General features: G+C 40.3%; 1 long non-coding RNA gene across 1 annotated transcript; it reads left to right on the top strand.

Annotated features, from left to right (window-relative positions):
* Positions 1-8,818: 8,818 nt before the first annotated feature.
* Positions 8,819-12,274, top strand: LOC135447483 (uncharacterized). Its single transcript, XR_010440159.1, has 3 exons — positions 8,819-8,927; positions 10,754-10,833; positions 11,385-12,274. It is a non-coding gene; the product is annotated as an uncharacterized LOC135447483 (long non-coding RNA).
* Positions 12,275-19,320: the final 7,046 nt, after the last annotated feature.

Genomic DNA, 19,320 nt, shown 5'->3' with positions numbered 1-19,320 from the left:
TTATTTAGTGGGTAATTGTTAACGTCAAGATTGCTCTCACAATATCCAGCTGGGTGAGGATTTTAAAATCAACTTTGGGAGAGTTCAACTAGAATTCCATTATGAAATGTAGATTTTAAGGTACTTCACAATAAAAGGTGAATCTCTCTACAAGGTAGAATAGAGCATGCATACTGTATGTAATCACAGTGTTACATAATTCCTCATTATAGCCCTACAGTCTCACTTTTCAGCCAGCAGAAGAGAATCTCTGTGTTCTGAACACTTCTGGTGTGGTGTGACTACATATTTTGATAATTGCTGTATGTAGCTTCATCAGAGAATATTGTCACATCACAAAAGGAAGTATGGTCCTGAGATTAAAAGACAGTTTCAGATTCTGGAAGCATTTTAGTCTCTTTCTCTTGACATGGAATAAGGAGTCTAGCCTCCTCTTACCTCCAGTTTGCCCTTCTTCAAAATGTTGATAATGATGACTCACTTCCTCATGGGGGTACTTTGAAGCTTAGATGAAGTCTGAGTTGTTTCTGACACTGAGAAAAATGATGTCAGAAACTGCAATATTGGAATACTAATCTTTCAAGGCTTAAAAAAATAATTGTCCCCAAATAAAAAGCTATTTTCTCTGCAATTTTTTTTCCCTCTCTATAATATTCTTTGAGTTAATAGAGTCCACACTTAATACAGACAACAGAGGAGACAGTGGACACTGCTTGCTTAAGTAAACAGCAGGCAGAGCCCAAATTATTAGTAAATACCAAGTCTTCATTTAGGTTGAATAACGCTGCAATCCAACAAATAAATGAGCTATCAAGTTTGAATTTATGTAGCATACGAAACACATTAAAGCCATCTGACCATGACAAAGGCCTTTTCTGCTGTGAATAATGAGGCCAACACATTAGAATATCCTTTAGATGAAACATTAAACCCAAGGTCCTTTCTGTTTGTCTTTGGTGGCTCTTCAGGTGGAAGTTAAAGACTCCATGGCATTTCACTGAAACCATAGAAAATCTCTGGCCCCCAGAGGTATTGCTTTCCTAGTAAAGAAATAAATTTAAAAATTAGAATAGCCAAGGCTGTCTATGTGTTGAATATCATCAAGGAAAATACCAGTTTTCCTCTCCATGAGGAGAGTGAGGAAACCTCTCTTGTTTCATGGAGAGGAAGGTGAGTGTGCCTGATATAAATATAGGTCTTTAAAAGTCCTTTGGGATTTTGGGAGTGTAAAACACAGAAAAATGGTTTGTACTCATCATTAACAAAAAGTGTGGTAAAGGAGAACAAATCCAAGTCATCATATAGGATATCTTTGCATGTGTCTATGTTTACATAACTACACATGCACTTTTATTACATGTGTAATTTCCAAAAAGTGGCTTGGAGACAGAAAATATGCCAGGAATAATTCTTTACTTCAGCCTGTACATGTGTGATTCACTTTATGAAGTCCATCTCGATTTTCAGCTTCTTTTGTGTAATTCCAATCATTTTGTATCACTTGAGGTAGTTTAGCTGTGCCTTTAGTCTGAGTCTCAGTTAGTGTTTATCTACTTAGTGAAAACCGGGCTCTTGTTTCTCTTGGCCTGCATCTTAGTTGTGTAGTTTCACACCAGTTTCTAAGCATTAGACGTGAGAAGCATAAGAGGCCGTGTAAAAGGTAAATTTCAGACTCCTCTCATAGATGCAGATGTACTATTTTATTGTTATCAAGCTGACTGGAGTCACCCATTTGAATTTAAAAGAATTATAGAGAGAACAATCCTCTTGAAAGAAACACAAGAATTAGGTTAAAGCTTAACCCCCTTAGCAGCAGAGATAATGAAGCCTTTCATGAAGAACTGACTGATGAATCTGGGCATCATTCAATATTCTGAATAATGAGCCACTTCTTCTGTCTTGCTGAGAAACATATGGGATGTGAGGAAACCAGCTATAAACCCAGCCATGTCTGTCCCATCCAGCATCCTCCCTGCTGGAGGCAGGGAAGAGCTGCCTGATGAGCAAAGGTGGTTTAAGGGAAACCTTGGTATTCAGTAAAACCTTGCTATTCAGTAAAGCAAGCTCAGTCTTTGTGAATCTTACCTGGCTTGAGGCCCCTGTTCTATCAACAGGGATGCCACAGAGAGCTGTGGTGCTTGTCCAACAGGGATTAATGCTGGCTGGTTTAAGGAATCCATTGTGTTCTTAGTGCATGACTACCTGAAACTTCTGACACAATGGAAATGTCCCACAGGTTGTGCTTTACAGCAGAAGAGAGAGTAGTAACAGGAGAGCAATGTAAAAATCTAACATTGGCACTTCTTCTTATTGATTTCATTGACTTTCATTTCATTCATCCCCACATCAGGGATAGGAAGTCTAATAATGAGGACTGGAAGCACATGCTGCCTTTTCTGATTAGTCTGACATAGAAGAGATGCATGCACCTTATGAATATATCAAATGGATTTTTAAGCCATGCCATTTCTTTCATGACAATAATTAAAGATGCTGTTTCTTTCATGACAGTAATTAAAGATGCCATTCTATTCTAAAGGGCCAGATCCAGCCTGTGCTTTGTGATGGCCACTTTGCACAAGGTAACTACAAATCTTGTAAATAGCTTGTGTGGTGTTCAAAGTAACAAATGGAGTTTTCTTTTTTTTTTGAGGATTTCTTCTAGACCTAGATGAACACAGAATAGAATTTTCAAATCTAGCTCACTAACTTCTAAAAAAGTTCTACTTTAGTGAGTTGAAAGTTTTGTCTAGCCTTCCATTTTATCTGCTTTGGATGATTATGGACCCTTCCAGGCATAACCTATAGCGCTTTACTCCATGCCTAAAATATTTTCAACATGCAGTATCCAACTTAAAAGGTTTATTTTAAAAGTTGCTGATTTCTAACCTTCATTTTCTTTGTCTCTTTAACTGTTGTCCAAAAAACAGGAGGTAGAGTGCTCCCAACATAGAGTCTGTGATATATGAATGGATTGTTTGGACTCCATTCAGAGGAAGGTGATGATAGACATCTGCCCAAAAAGCAATTAACTGCGATGTATTTAGAGAGGCAAAATAATTCAGTGGGGATTTACCACCTCCAGAAAGGGTTTGTCTTAGAAACAGTGTTGTTATTTGTTGTGGATTTTTTTCAGATGTTTTACTCCCAATTTTCAAGAACTAAGAAAAAGAAAAGTCACAAATTATTTTACCATATAACACAGACAACAATATGTAGAAATAATTAATAGGGACATTTGAAGGGAAAACAGGGTCGCACCATTAGCCCCTAATAAAATGCATCAGAGTTGATGAATTATTTTAATGGGACAGAATGACAAAAAAGGGACTGTTTCACCTAAGCAGGGACAGCTGGTCCCTCTGACAAGGATACATTGCTGTCTTGTGGAGTCTGCCAGCCAGCAAGGCTGAAATAATAGCACTGAGAGAGGTGTGGATGCTCCTCGTTCACCTAAGTGGAGAGGTAATACCGAGTCTAATTAGGAACACTTGGTGTTAACTGCTTCGTGTCTGAAGGCACACAGCAGATCAGCTGCTCTCCATCGTGGCCAGGGAAGGTCTGCTTGGATTTTACAGATGGCTGCTCATCCCGGTGCCACCAGCCAGCTGTGCCAAACAACATCCAGCTGACAACTGGCCCTAACAGAGGGGTTTGATCCCTATTTCTGTTCCTAGGTGAGAGGAATGGCAGATATGTCTTTACAAACAAGCCGTGGGTCTGCTGGTAGATAAAACTAGCTCTGCAAGATGAAAGAAACAATGGGAAGGATTCCACTGACTGATGAATGGACAAAGATATTTGCTTTTACAAATAAACTTTAGGATTCCTGATAAATGAAATAAGACATTGAGAGATGAAAGAAACAATGGGGAAGAAAAACCCCTAAATTCTGTAGTAATTAAAAATTAAAAGGGAGGGTTATACATCAGAGGGAAATCTTTGAGAAATCTTCGGTATCAGGCTTATCAGGGAGTCTGTACCTCCCGAGTACCTTAGCCAATAGGGAAAGAGAGAAGGGAAATGTGGCTGGGAAATTGGGGTAAAAAGGAGGCTACGTCCTTCAAAAATTCTGGAGATCCCAGGGGAATGCCCCATGGCCTCTCCCTTTATTCGAATACAGCCAGAAAGGACTCCTCTGTCTCCTTTTTGGACATAAACCTCTGGTGTTTGTGGATTCATTTTCCTAAGATAGGCAGTGGGAGCTTGGGACAAAATTTCCACCTGGGGACCAAACTGGGTGTTTCTCAAAAGCAGAACTGCTCCCTTACCCTAGCTGGCAGTGCCAGGCAACAGCTCTGGGAGGGCTTTAGGGGCTGAAGATTTCTGTGCCTGCAGAAATCCACCCTTGCTGCCAAGCCCATGGTGCAGGGCAGCCCTGGGGCTCATCCTGCTGCCCATGGTGCCCTCACCCTGCTGCCAGGGACAGGGACAAGGCCAGCCCTGGGATTGGGGCCCATGGTGCCCTCACCCTGCTGCCAGGGACAGGGACAAGGCCAGCCCTGGGAGTGGGGCCCATGGTGCCCTCACCCTGCTGCCAGGGCCAGGGCCAGCCCTGGGATTGGGGCCCATGGTGCCCTCACCCTGCTGCCAGGGCCAGGGCCAGCCCTGGGATTGGGGCCCTCACCCTGCTGCCAGGGCCAGGGCCAGCCCTGGGACTCATCCTGCTGCTCGTGGTGTCCTCACCCTGCTGCTAGGGCCAGGGCCAGCCCTGGGAGTGGGACCCATGATGCCCTTACCCTGCTGCCAGGGCCATCCCTGGGGCTCATCCTGCTGCCCATGGTGCCCTCACCCTGCTGCCAGGGCCAGCCCTGGGAGCGGGGCCCATGGTGTTCTCGCCCTGCTGCCAGGGACAGGGACAGGGCCAGCCCTGGGAGCGGGGCTGGAGGGGCAGGCACAGTCTGCAGCCAGAGCCATCTGCCAGGGTGCCAGGCACCACAGGTGCAGTACAGCATCTTGGTGACTAATTCCAGAATTCACTTTCATACAAAGTGTTTGTGTGGGGGGAGAGAGGTGGATTAACTTAACTGACAGACATTGTTCCAATTATTTGAAAGGTGGTTGTAAAATGGCTGTTTTATCTTGCATCTCATCCGCATCTGAGAACCAAAGTGCTTAGATTTAAAAATATTATCTGGATAGGGATGGGATGGCCCAGGGGACTGAGACTGAGGCAGCTGAGGCTTCATTTGTAAGTCACACAACCAAGCCTAGAGAGGAATTCAAGGCACTGACCCCTTGCTGGCGTTTGTGAACTGGAAATCAGAGTTCCATTCCAAAAGAATTAAGGACCTGATCCTACTTTCACTTAAACATGGTCCAGGCACGAGTCTTTAGCACCATGTTGCAAATCCTCGGTGCTGCTTTTAGCAAGTATCCTGGCACCGAGGAGATGAAGGCAGGCAGGGGTGGAGAGCCAGTGTGTGGTGCTGCCTGCAGAGCCAGGCTGAACTGCACTGTCACAGCACCACCAGCTCCTCCTGATGCTCACTTTCAAAAGGAAAAAGTGGGGAGCATCTGTTATGTGCAACAGTAAGGAAAAAACAAACCAAAACACAAACAAAAACAGCATGTGGGAGGGAGGGAAAGGAAAAGAAGAATGGAAAACAAGCTAAGGAAAAACCAAAAGAACAAACATAAATAGAAAATCCATGCCAAAACCAAAGCCTTTGGTCCCCTGATCAAAATAACTTCGACCAGTGTATCTATTCTCAGAAGAGCCCTATTTCAAAAAGCAGCCAGCTTTCTAACAAATAAAGAATTGCTCTGTGGTTTCCTTCCAAAGCTGAAATCCAGCTTTCTAGAGTAAGATGAAAAGCTAATTTTCTAGAAGTTTAACATGTTTGTGTAAGCATGTCAGGTGAAATAAATGACATTGATATTCAGTGTGTGTATAGGTGGCACCAGCTCCCAGAACTCGCTCTCTTTTTCATCTTACTGGAACATTAACTTATGCTCCTGAGGGCTATGTAGAATGCAGAGTGAGAGTGTGAACTTAAAAGATAATTTATCATAGCTTTCTCCTTGTATCATTCTCTTTCCCTAAACTTTTCCATATCAGAATACAGAGCAGAGAGAATTTACTTTTGCCTCAGCTGCTTCTAACTGCACCTAGGCAGGCTCTTACTCAAATCAAACCCTTTGCATCCTGCAGATTGACTTCTTAGCATATTCCCTTTGTAAGCAGAGGAGTGAAAGTTTTACCATTATAACTGGGTCACAGGAACCTTAAAATTTGATCTTTTGAATAACTATAGTAACTGCAAAACATACCAAGGACCATAGTAAGAGCAGAGAAGGGGTTTCATAGGAAAGTATCTCATCCAGTCCAGCAAGAGATGGTGACAGAGGATCAAGGAACACAAGTTTTTACTCCTTGTTCTAAACAATTGTGAGCAACATCTCTGCAAAAGCTTGGACTCTCTTTCTATTATGCGTTTATATACTACTGACTGTGACAGAGATGTTCTACTAAATGTGCTATAAAACAAATGTAATGTTAAGAAATGTAATGTTAATGAAAATGTAGGTAAAAAACTGGCAAAAACTGGAAACTGGCACCCAGTCTCCCTCTTCTATATCAAGATTCATAAACTAATCTGCATTAATTACTTAAGCTTATAATTTGACTTTCTAGTAGAGCTCAGTTTTTCAATTCACATTTTACAGAATGAAAAATTGAGGTGTACACAAGTTACGTGACTTTTTCTTCCTGATCCACTGTTGAGTTAAAAAAGTAATAAATTGCTGATTATTGTACCACAATACTGAGCTGCTTTTCCTTTTTTTTTTTCTTGGTGCTTTTTTTGTTTGGTTTTTTGTTTGGTTATTTGGGGTTTTGGTTGATTGTTTGGTTGGTTTAGGTAGGTTTTTTGTTATTTGGTTGGTTTTGGTTGGTTGGTTTTGGGCTTGGTTGGTTTGAGGCTTTTGTTTGTTTTTATTATGGGAATAGCAATGTTTTAATGTCTAATGTTGCTGATAGGCATCAGCATTGGAGATGTCTGGAGATGGCAGATTACATAACTTTATTTAAAAAATAAAGTATTCTGAAGTGTGATGTGTCTTCCTGTATTTTAGTTTTCTGTTCTTTATTCGTACATGATGTTAAAGGTGGAAGTAGGATTAGCTGAAGAACAGGTAGCAATCAATGAGCAGGAGGCCCTGCAAGAGATGTGGTTCTGGGTGCTGCAGTGCCCCTGGAGTACTGAGATCCAAAGCTGTTGTATATTTGTCTTTAGCTCTCTCTTTATAAGAGAATGAGGCAGAACTTGGCATAGGAGCACACCTTGCAAATATGCTTCTAAGGCCTTTACTTCTGTCCATCAGAGAGCCAAACCGTGGAAATTGTCTTAGACAGTCTTATTGCACAGTCCTGAACCCATATAAACATTCAATATGTGGGCAAAACCAAGAGAAGTCTTTGAAACCTAAACTGATTGTGCAAGGAGCTAAATGATTGTATGCAGACTGAGGGCACCCACAGCGCTTAGTGCTGCTCTTCCACCCATGGCTATAGCTCTAAGAAAAAAGCCATTTCACAAAAGCCCTCTCTCAAGGAGACTGAAACAGTAGGAGGACAAACCAGTGTGGCCTGGGGAGTGTGTGCTGCACAGAGGTGACTGTGCTGGCTGTGTGAGATTGTATCACATCATGTAGTGAACGAAGGTCTGTGATAAAATAACATGTGGAGGATGCAAGCTCTATGGTTGTCTCAGGAAACATGCTGCAGAAGGCTTTGAGAATATTCTTAGGAATGTTTGATGATATATTTGTTCTGTTCTTGCAATTTCTCCTTACTCATATGCTACTGGCCATCATCATCAGACTTGCAGTCCAAACAGGTAGTCCCTGTCAAGCTGTTGTACCAAGAACACCTTGGTTCAGTAGAAACAACTAATGAAGGAACTGTTCATCTTTGTGTCTCTCTCTTCCAGAGGGAAAGGACTGTGAGACACTGATATTCTCAGCCTGTGAGTCAGTTTGCCTAGTCTTTGCATTGTTTCCAGCCTGCTCTTCTAAAGATGACATGCTTTTCCATGACCTTCAGATTCCTGGAAGTTTATGATAATAGGAACACACACATTTCAGTCCATGAAGGTTTACAAGGCAGGAGGAAGGTGAAAGGGAGGATTCTAGACAATCCATCAGATTGTGCAGGTTTTTGTGGGGATAGAGTTAAATTGTCTTTATTGTAGGTGATGTGGGACTAGGTTTTGGATTTGTGGCGCAAACAGGTTGATGATATGGAGATGGTTTAGCTACTGCTGAGCAGTGTTTCCACAGTGGCAAAAAGCCTTCCTGTTTCTCACCTTATCCCAACAGCGAGCAGGCTGGAGGTGCACAAGATATTGGAAGGAGACATGGCTGTGACAGCTGACAACTGCCCAAATGGATATTCCATACCAGACAGCATCAGGCTCAGCATATAAAAAATGGGAGAGAAGGAAGTTCAGTGGGTGGGCTGCTGCTCAGCGTTTGGCTGAGTACCAGTGGGTTGGTGGTGAGTGTTTTCATTGGCATCATGACTTTTCTAGGGTTTTATCTTCCTTGGTCTTTGTTATCTTTTTCCCATATTTTCCTTACTTTTCACAAATTCTTTTTTATATAATTTTGATTATTAAACTGTTCCTATCTCAACCCACAAGTTTCTTTTTCACTTTTACCCCTTCTCATTCTCATCCTGTAGGGGGATTCAATATAAGAAAATAAAGGCAGTATAGAAAGGAATCTTAACCCTTAAGGAGTTGCAGCTGAGCCAATTACTAGAGATTGGGAACAGGCCGACTTTAACAGGCCACAGCTGTAGCCAATAAGAAGAGTTTTATAAAAGAGTGGATTTGTTGGTTGAAGGGAACTGGAGTCAGTTGCCTGCTGTGTGAAGAAAGAGTCAGTGATTAGAGGAGTTGCCTGTGAGAAACATCAAGGAGGTACAAAACTGGCAATACAGAACCTTTGCAATATAATAACAGTAGAACCCTTGCAATATAATAACATCATCCCACTGGTGGATGGAGTGGGTGAGTGGCTGTGTGGTGCTTAGTTAAACACATGGATAATGGCTCTCACATAATTTCATTTGCCACAACAAAGGGTACTTGTTTATATCCAGGGATCTGAATTGACTAGACCCTTCATAATGTAATCACTTTAGTGTGTTTTAACCATCCTATGTAAAAGTTGATTTCCAAGGCAAAATGAGTGTCTCCAAGCAAGGAGAGCCTAAGAAAGAAAGAGGCCTCACATCATGGTCTCAACCACGGTCTCACCCAAGTCTTTAGCTGGTTTTTCAGCCCTATTGTCTGGCTTACCAGGAATCATTATGCCAACCAAACTAAGAAAGAACCAGGTGTGTAATTTGTCTATCTGTGTCCAGAAGGCAACCACCACTCAGCTCTGTGGTTGCTCTGAGCTGGGAGATGAGGCTATTGCCAGTCTAACAAGAATCCATTAGAGCTGTTGGCTTGCTAGCTCTATCAATATTATCTCTTTACTTATCTATCATTATGATGGAAATTATACAGGAATTGTAAGAGGAATCTTCATGCATGCACTTTTTTTTCCTTCTTTGTTCCCCACTATACTTCTTACAGCATCAATACCTTGTTAACTAGAATGAGGTTGGGGCTTTTATAGATTGATCTCTGAGGAACAGTAGGCTCAATGCCACAAAAATATGCCAGAATAATAACCAGCAACCTTAGAAAGTAAAGTCGAAGGCTTGTAATCTGAATGTCTTCATCAATACACTTTCTTGTGCTAGAGGTAACAAGTGATTTATATACCTGTATATATAAAGCTTGATTTGAGAACTGTCTTGGGACAATTTAAGTTCACTTCAGCTAAATATAGTGCCCAATCTATTATCAAGGTGCACCTGATGTATGAACAAAGCTTTAAAGTATCCTTGCTGTAGATGCTCCTCTGTTCCAGGTGTTTGACCTGCAGGGTGACAACAGTCCCTAGCATTTGAAATTTGAATTGTCATCTGCACTTAGATTTTCTGGAGTATTGTATATTGTGGCCAGCTGGCTCCAGAGGCAGTTTCCATGCAAAGGAAGAGATCAAGTGCAATCTTTTCTCCTTTCAAAGCAATGCAGTTTTTCTCTGAGGCTTCCAACTTCTATGGTTATCACACTAAAACTGAAAACATTTCACTATTGTCTGTGCATACATAGTATGAGATCTTGTGGGCTTCAGCTAAGTTCCTGCCTGGAAGGTCCATAAAGAAGTGCAAAGGAGACAGAATGAATCTCCAATGGTGAACTGACCAAAGAGGTGCTCACTCATTGCCTCTTATGCCCAAGGGTTCCTATCCCCCAGTCCTTCTCCATTTTCCTGTGGTAATTGGAAGACCATTGTCACTGCCTGCAATGCCTTCTGCTGCAAGGATATGGCAGAATAGGCAGTGCATTTCCTCCTTAGCTTCCAGATCATGGACTAAAGCAGCAGCTTATGGACTGATGCATTAATTTCAGCCTCCACTGCACACATCCGAGGGAGGGATGCCAGATATTTTCTGTAGACCATAAAGTGCAGCTGATACTTGGTCACTCTCTTGAGTTCACTGACACCTCGAGAGAGGATAGAAGCACAGCTGCCACTAGAAGAGATCCTTGTCTCTGGTAGAGGACAGGAAGATAATTGCTCCAAAGTATCCTCCAGAGTGACACTGTGTTTGGGTCTTGGTAAGGTTGGTTCTTGGATTTTCAGTGTTACAGAAACTTGCCTCCATGTGTCTCTTTTCCTTCTGCAGGACTTCCACCCGCAGGTCAGCCTGTATACTGCAGCTGAAGTGTGACCAGCACTTTGTGGCAAAAGTAGTCAGAGCAGCAGGTAAATCCTATATTTCCAGCAGAAGGCAAAGAGAACTCTGGCTTTGCTTTGGCAAGGTCCCCCAGAGTCAGGGACAGCCCATATCTGAGTATCTGAAGTACTCATAGTTTTTTTAGCCAGGTGGGTTTCAGAAGACAGCAAAAAGCTGGAGGAGCTCACCATTTACAGATGTAAAAACCATTCCTATAAGTATCAATGTGCTTTGGCCTTTTCTTATTAATGTCTTTTGATAATCTCCTTCAGAAATCAAACTGGGTAAGGACAGGGACTGTGTAGACAAGGAGCATCATTTGCCGCACCATTCACTCTGTGCTCCTTCCTAGGCTTCAGAGAGGCTTACTCATTCATCTGAAGGGGGTAGGAGAAGCTCTCTTTGCTGGCCTACACTGTATAAAACAAAACACAGTTGGTAAAGTGGGATGGCTAGCTTCACTGTAAAGGTCCAAGTTTCTCTTCTCCCTTGTTTGATAAATGACTGTCATCAGAATTACTGCGCTCCCCTCAAGTAATTAGTCATTATTGGATGATCAAAGTATTTATCAAAACTTCAGGTGCAGTGCTATTGATCTTCATTTGGGTTGGAAGGGTTTCCTTGCTGGATCTTGGAGAAGGAATCCATCAGTGGCACAGCCATCAAACAGAAGGCCACAGGTATATCCTTGTCAGAGAGATACATGACTATGCAGAAATTCCAAGAGGTGCCAAGAAGTGCACCTCAATAGCAGAGGTAGCTACTGTCACCTGGCAAAGCTTTTGGTTTTAGGAGATAGAAAGAAGATTTAACCCACCCACCTACATCAAGACTGTCATTGCCTTCCTTAGAGGAATTTTAATTTAAGGATTTATACAGCTGTGGAATCCTGAAATCCTCTGAGTAATGTGCAGTGATCTGAGACGTTCCTGGTAACAAATGGTGCTCCAGTGTTTGCCACATTAAGAACCTACAGAGGAGCTATTCCAACACAGTAACTCTGATCCACCTTTTACAGAAAACTTAGCTTTAAGATAAGCAACCTGGATCAAAAGTAATCTAAAATGCCATTGTATCTGTCACAGCATTGTGCTCATGAGCAATAGTTGCACTTGAGAAGACTTCTCCATGGCAGCTCCTGATCTTAGAAAATGCCTTTAGCACCGGTGAAATGTTATTGAGCTTTAAAATATTTACTTTCAAGGTTTTCTGGTGACCTGAATGGTTTGTGACTCGACATAGTGCAGAAACCCTCTTTATATATTAACTGCTCTTTCCATATGTGTAAGAAGTAAATGCTTACTCAGGAAAGGCAGCTTTGCTTGTCAAGACACCAGTTTCCTCTTGGTGTCCAGTAATTCAAGTAAAAATAAATTAAATCCCCATCTGAACTGGAAATACAGATCTGAAAGTGGGAATTGCATTTGCAATTTGCCTTCCTTCCTTCCTTCCTGGGGCAAGTATTGCTATCAAAGCACCACTCATTTTGGCCATTCAATGAGCAGGCAATTTTTTTCCTAATTAATCTGTTTCTTTTCCTTCCATTTTTTTTCCTACCCATTATTTATTTAAGCTAAAAGGGGCCAGCTTTGGACCATTTTTATAAAAACAGGTATAAATTCAGACTAATGTACTGAATACAGTTGAGTTACTCTGGATTAACAGTAGTATAAATAACAAGTAGAACTAGTCATGGTGTTTCCAAATTAATAAACCTAAATGTTTTCCAACTAATGAAATGGCTTGAATATGATCAAGCAGACTTTGCTTTTAATTTGTGAAAGAAAAATGTGTTTGCTTGACCTGCAAAGCAAGTTATGCCAAATTTGATCATGAAACAGTGTTTATGACTAATTTTTAATGCACTGAAAACAGCTGAAGTGGGAAATGCTGATACACTAGTGTAACTATGACTGTGGAAATTGAACTAATGTAATAACTAAAACAAATGGGTGTAATGAAAGAATAAACCCATGGAGGTTGGTAATGCTTTAAAATGTTGTGATTTTGAGACTAATGTTTATGGAGCAAATGAAGAAAAAAGTCAGCAGCTACAGCATGTGGCAGGAGCCTTTGCTGACATTTGCAGAGCATCATGTTGTGCCAGCACTGTTATAAGGAGTGTCTAAGAGCAAGAACATCACAGAGTAATGAACTCTGAAGCATAGTGAAAAACAATTTCATTTGTGGGCATAAAGCATATTTCTATTAAAATTGGCACCACACCTGATTTAAAAAATAGGCTCAGAGTTTTTTCTTAGTGACACACTATCTTCCCATTTGCTATATTTAAAAAATAACAAAATTCAGTTGGGGACATATATTTCTGACAGACAGCACAAGTGATGGAGTGCTGACTCTGCATATCTCTGAAAATTGAAGTAATTGTACTTCAAAGTAACACTGGATAAATGCAGAGAAATTACTTCCACTGAGGATGATATTTTGTTCTGTTTTGAAAATGTCTTTTGAATGCTGTTAATAGATTTTCTTAAAAATCAAATATTTAAGGAGGCTTATCTTTAAAATAGTACTAGAATTATGATTAGAAAACATATGAATCATTGCTATTCTGTAGCACAATTAATTTTCATTGCTGTGTTTGTGACCTACTTACAGACACCACAAACACTAATCTGACTGGATAATTAAGAGTGTAAATATCATTTGTCCAGTCCCTGATGACTGGTCTTAGAAATCCAATGTGCTCTCAACATTAGACTTGCAGATAAGAAATCCTCAACATATAGACTTTAATTATCACATACTGCTAATGATTCTTAATGCTTGATTTCATATTTTACACTTAGAATAATACAAACTGTATTTAACATGCAATTAAATATTTTCACCAGTAATTTTCTTTTTCTAGGGGTAGCATTCTGATGCAACAGGATGTAGATACATTTTACTAAACAGGAAAATACATTTTTCTTCTGTTTAGTCTTGGATAAAATTTTTCTAATATTTTTGTTTGCATAAATGAGGTTTTCTTTAAAACTTACTGCTGGCCTTCTAAATATAGATGTATATTTCAGGATTAGACCAAAGAAATTACTTTCACTATCAGGAAAATATTTGCTAAAACCCATCCTGATTGAGTGAAAAAATAGAGTAATTAAAAATCACACATACTGGTTGCATGTATAATAAGTTACATTGGGGAGTCAAAACAAATGGGAAGTGGTGATACAAATAGACTGAATGTTACAAGCACACAAATTAACAAGAAAAGCTAGACACAAGGAAAAAATCCATTACAGTAAATGATAATTTTATAAAGTATAATAGGACTAGAAGTCCCAGCAATGCAATAAGCTTGTAACTACCTAAACATAGTAAAATTGTGAATAATTATGGGGAAAGACAAAAAATTATTTAATTTTGAGTGGCTTTTGTTGGAAAGAAATTGGATGACATACTTGTTTAACATGAATTGTTTTCAAAATTACCAGTAAACTGTGAATACTGTAGTCATGCGTACTTGCTATGTCTATATTACATGGATTGGTAAATATGCCTTCTGTCCTTAAAAATACCTCTAAAAGTATTCCAAAGACAGACCTTGAGTCCTGCTGAACGTTGGTTATTAAATTACTTAAATAAAAGATAACTCCATCTTTGTTAAATATGTTACAGATAGTTCCAAAGATCAAAGATCCATAATAGTAGTGCTAAAATTGTAGGAGCCCCAGTAAATTCCAGGAAACATAAAGTTAGGGGTGAATCATGCAACAGTACAATATTGTATTTTCAGGCAGCCCCGATGAGGGGGAGAGAGAATGATGCATCTGACTCCATTGATATCAGAAGGCAAATTATTTATTATACTACATTATCCTATACTGTATTGCACTATATTACATTACATCTGAACTGAATCTGCCAAGCACTCACCTCTGCCCACACCTTGCTCTGAATCTTGCGACTGTCAGCCAAGTCAGTCCCAACACACCCTGATAGGCCAAGGAAACAAAACACCATCACTTTGGGTAAACAATCTCCACATTGCATTCTACTTTTGCAAACACAGGCACAGCAAATGAGAGAAGAATATTCTTGGGAAGAATTGTGCCTTGGTTTTCTCTGTGAAGAGAAATGTGAGGCTACAGTACAAGACCTCAACAGGGAGTGTAAAGAGAGTTGTTTTTGTGGTACCTTACTGTGCTGTTACCAGAAATGTTTCCTTAATGCTTCCTTAACCTACCTGTAATTAGAGTCTGGGTACCAAGCAATCACCATGTGAGTATCATGTTCTTTACCAGTTTTTCTTTTGTTCTTTAAATATCTGGAATCCAGAACACATGAGTTTCGAGACCAACTTTATAATTCAGTGCAACTGAAAAACATGCAAACTTTCAATAGAGAAACCACTGAGGGCTGCTACTTGCACCTCCTTCTCCACTGTATACCATTTTCTCCCTCAATTTATCCCAGTTTTCTGCTCCTCCCTACTCTCTTTACCCCTGGACTAATTATACATTTGAAAGCAATGCCAGCCAGGTCTGGTGACATACACTGAGACAGGTGTGACATTTTGGACACGGATTTTTCCACCTATAAGGTCACCAGCTAAAACCAGATCAACTGAACAATAATTAAAAATTAATCTCTAAGTGCTTCTGTGTGAAGGGACCAATGCAGGTATTGTTACACTAAACATTCTGGAAGCACTTTAAACTAAGAATTGGAAAAGGAATTGCTTCAGCTACAGGGGATGTTTTTACACTAGGAATTATTGTACAAGAACTGTTCTCTATTTAAGCTTGTGCCTTACTTTGTCCTGGAGTGATGTTTGTGTATACACAAGCCATTAGACCTGTCCATGAAACCCTTGTTTGAAATATTCCTGCCCCTAAATCATGCTATTATTGTACTTTGGAATAATTTGCAACCTCATCAAGAAGGCTGCAAACTGCATCAGTCCTGGAGGCCAATCAGTTGTCCCCAGGAGGCACATCCTTCTTAGACTGGGGAGAAGCAATATAGACATAGTTGTATCTGTTGAAAACTTTTCCTGTAGATAAACAAAGGATTTAATTCAAAAGAGCTATTAGCTAATACTTATAATTGATACTAATTTATTTTTAAACTGCTGTCTGTAATTATTCTTATATATGCAAAACAGTCTATTTGCATAACATACACACAGAGCTACACAAAACACAGCAGCCTGAGGTTCTACATCTTCTTTCCCTGACCCACTTTGGTATCTTTAATGTTTATTTTTTACTCTTTTTAGAGCTTTCTCCATTCTGTTTTTTCCTTTATAGAAACATCCTTATCCTTTATCATGCTTTCCTTACTCTTTTTTTTTCTTTCTTTTTTTTCTGACTCGCTTTCTTGATCTTCACCTGCCCTCTTGTTTCTTCATTTTTCCAAACTCCATCCTCTTCCATGAGGTACAGATATTGAGCAGTTGTCTTATAATCTGTCTGCCCAACCCACCAGTGGTCCCTTGCTTTCATTGAGAGAGTGAATGAAACTGCTACTGCCCCTGATCCTACAGAAGAGTGTTTCTCCTGCAATGATTGTACACCAGCCCCCAGACACTCAGCACTGTGATAAGGAACAACATTTTAGAAGTAAATAAGGCTTGCCATAGTAGGCTTTTCAGGCCCTAGGTTTTTGTTTTATAAGACTGACGAAAATAGCCTAGAAACTATCAATAATTATTGCAGATAAAAATAAGGCAGCTGATTAGGTTTTATCTTGACTCCACAGTGCATCACCCTCAGGGTTCTTTTTCTCCAGGGCATCTGTTACCAGCCACCCCACTCTTATAAATTTCCCTGTCATTCTTGGCATTCAGTCCATCAGTAGAGGTGATGGAGGCTCCCTATCCTGTTCAAACCATCAGGAGCTACTGCTCCATGTCCTCCATCTGCCTTTTAGTCCTTCACCCCAAGTGTCCAGCTGGCCACACCTTGTGGCACTGCAGAATCAGTTTCTTCCCAGTCCCATTTTCCCTTCAGGTTTGCCACCTTTGCAAGCAGTAGTGCTTCTGCTGGCTAAATGCACAAACCTTTATCAGTAGTCTATTGACACCTGCCAGAAAAATGCTATGGAAAGGGCATGAACTCTTTCTTTTACTTGACCAGTGATAAAAGTCAAATCATTGTTATGTGTATTACTAGTTTCCTGCATGACTGTCTCGATCTAGCTTTTAAAGAGGAGTTTACTAAGCACTGAAATGTCATCTTTCTCTACAAAAAAACTTAAGCTAGCTTTCTAATAAGAACAAACAGGCTGACCCTGCAGACAGTGACATTCTTCCCCATTCTAAGCTGAAGTGAATGCTATTCACTGTAAGAATGCTATTTGGCCACCACTTGCTTTGTCATAGGTCTAGCAAGAGCAGGTTGCAGACACTAACTTGAGACAGTAAGAGCAAACATGTGGAAATTACCATCAGAGACTGTTCTGAGAGAAAACTGACTGCAAGCGACAGAGGGAAATCTGAAAAAGGGTTGCATGAAATGAGATTACCCTTCAGCATGTGGCATGCCTAAAGTGAAAAAAGAAAAAAAAAAATATTTTTGTACAATTTCCCCCTGCATTTGAAGAATTATTTTAGCTATTAAAAAAAAACTTCTTTACCACGTAGATGACTTAACATTTGGTAAACAGGTTTTCTTCTAAACTGCCTAATTAAATTTGTCTTGGGTATAATGCAAGCATAATAAATTTGAGCTCTAAAGGTCACGTTTTGGAAACTTTATAAGCCACTTAACATCAGAAGCTTGAAAGGAGAATGCTTTCTCAGCCTTTATGACTGCCTTGCTGTGCTGTAATAGCACTGGGATAGCAGTATCACTGTAATTAAATACCCCTGGCAGCAGCCTGGGGAAGCAGAAACACTCTGGTCACCTGAGATGTGGAGCTGAGCAGCACCCTTGGGACACAGATGTTTATAAGGGTTAACTCTTGCTCTTTGTGATGTGACAGCATACAGTCAGCCAATAAGCTTGTATTGATTTAATGGCAGAATTAATACATTTTATTGGTCCAAATTTTTGGATTTATGGAGGATGGAATCCTTAAAGCTGTCTCCTAGGGGATTCAGGATACCTAGCTGAGCCTGTTCCCCTCCTTACACTGCTGTAGTTACGCTCCAAGGGCAGAGGCAGCAGGGTGGGAGGTGCCATAGTCAGAACAGCAGCTACAATACACCTGGGGCAGATGGTGGCAGAGGCATACAGGGGGCTCCCATGGGATAGAAGCAGCCTCCTAGATAGGATGGAAAAGTTGGCAGACCAGGAACATCCAAAATTGTCCCAAATGAATCCTCTCGAGCCCATCTGTCAGGATCTCACCGTCACAGGCACTTCGCGTTAGAGAAATCTGCTACTCAGCTGCTCCTCTCTGTCTTATTAGCTACAGGTTTTTAAGCACAAATTTGAGAACAACAGGTACATATCCATATGCAGTATGAGCTTCTGTGCTCTCTAAGAATTCCTTGGTGACTAAAGGACAGGACAAACTTTGGGACCTGCTCACTCTGATAACTGACATTCTATTATTTGGGAATAAACTTGCACACAGTCACAAAATCATTATAATTAAAAATATAGCAATAACATTGTTTCTGCAGTGTAAAAAAATATCCAATGGAAAAATTGTATACCTTGGTTAAACAGCCATCATTTTGGCTGAAAGCAGTTTGGTCCTTATGCAAAACTGGAAAAAACTACCCAGCCTGCACAGCAAAGTATGAAAGTAAAATGTATGAGAGTAGTATGCTCTCTGGAGTGACAATGTAGAAACACATTTAGGAAAGTGGCTTTCATATTTCCTTCCTGCATGTTCATTCTACATATCTCTATCCCACAGCAGCTTCAATCTACCAGTAGTATTTTCTTCTCTGGTGTCTCCTTGACCCACACAGAAGGTTTTTGCTGTTGCAAGCAGAAATTTTTAAAATCTGAGCTTAAAAGTGAAGCTAAGAGGTTTAGCTGAGAGCTACAACAGTTATGCTCTCTGGATTGGGCATAGATGATATTTTACAATTCATACTGACCACTGAGTAATACTTGTACTGACTTGCTTCATTGCATTTCATGGTTTGTGGTATATTCTGAGCCTAAATAGCTACAAAGAGTGCTACTATACTACTGTAGTAAGTTTGTTTCTAAGTGTTTTAAAAATGAGGATTTGTTGGATTGTTTACAGTTTACCTGTGCATTTAATGTATTGAACATAAGTTGCAAACCTCCATACAGTATTTCTACATGGTACTGAAATGCAGAAAATTTCCTCATGGCCTCCCCTCACTATATATTCACACTTCTTATGTCTGCCAGATGGTGTGGAGCAAATTATTCTAGAACTCAGACCATGTGAATTTTAAGCAGATGAATATAGCAGTCTGCACAGCACTTTGCCTTCTTTTATCACTGACTAGTGCTGGCCTGTTTGATCATACCCTAGAACAAGCAAATATCATTAATCAGGGTTTTTCTTTTTTTTATTCCTTGGCTGCTTTTTCCTTTCTGTTCACTTATGGAGAATTTCTT

This window comes from Zonotrichia leucophrys, chromosome 4 (genome assembly GCF_028769735.1).
Source record: "Zonotrichia leucophrys gambelii isolate GWCS_2022_RI chromosome 4, RI_Zleu_2.0, whole genome shotgun sequence".
NCBI lineage: Eukaryota > Metazoa > Chordata > Aves > Passeriformes > Passerellidae > Zonotrichia > Zonotrichia leucophrys.
The sequence above is the reverse complement of the archived record's forward strand: the minus strand, read 5'-3'. Positions and strand labels throughout refer to the sequence as shown.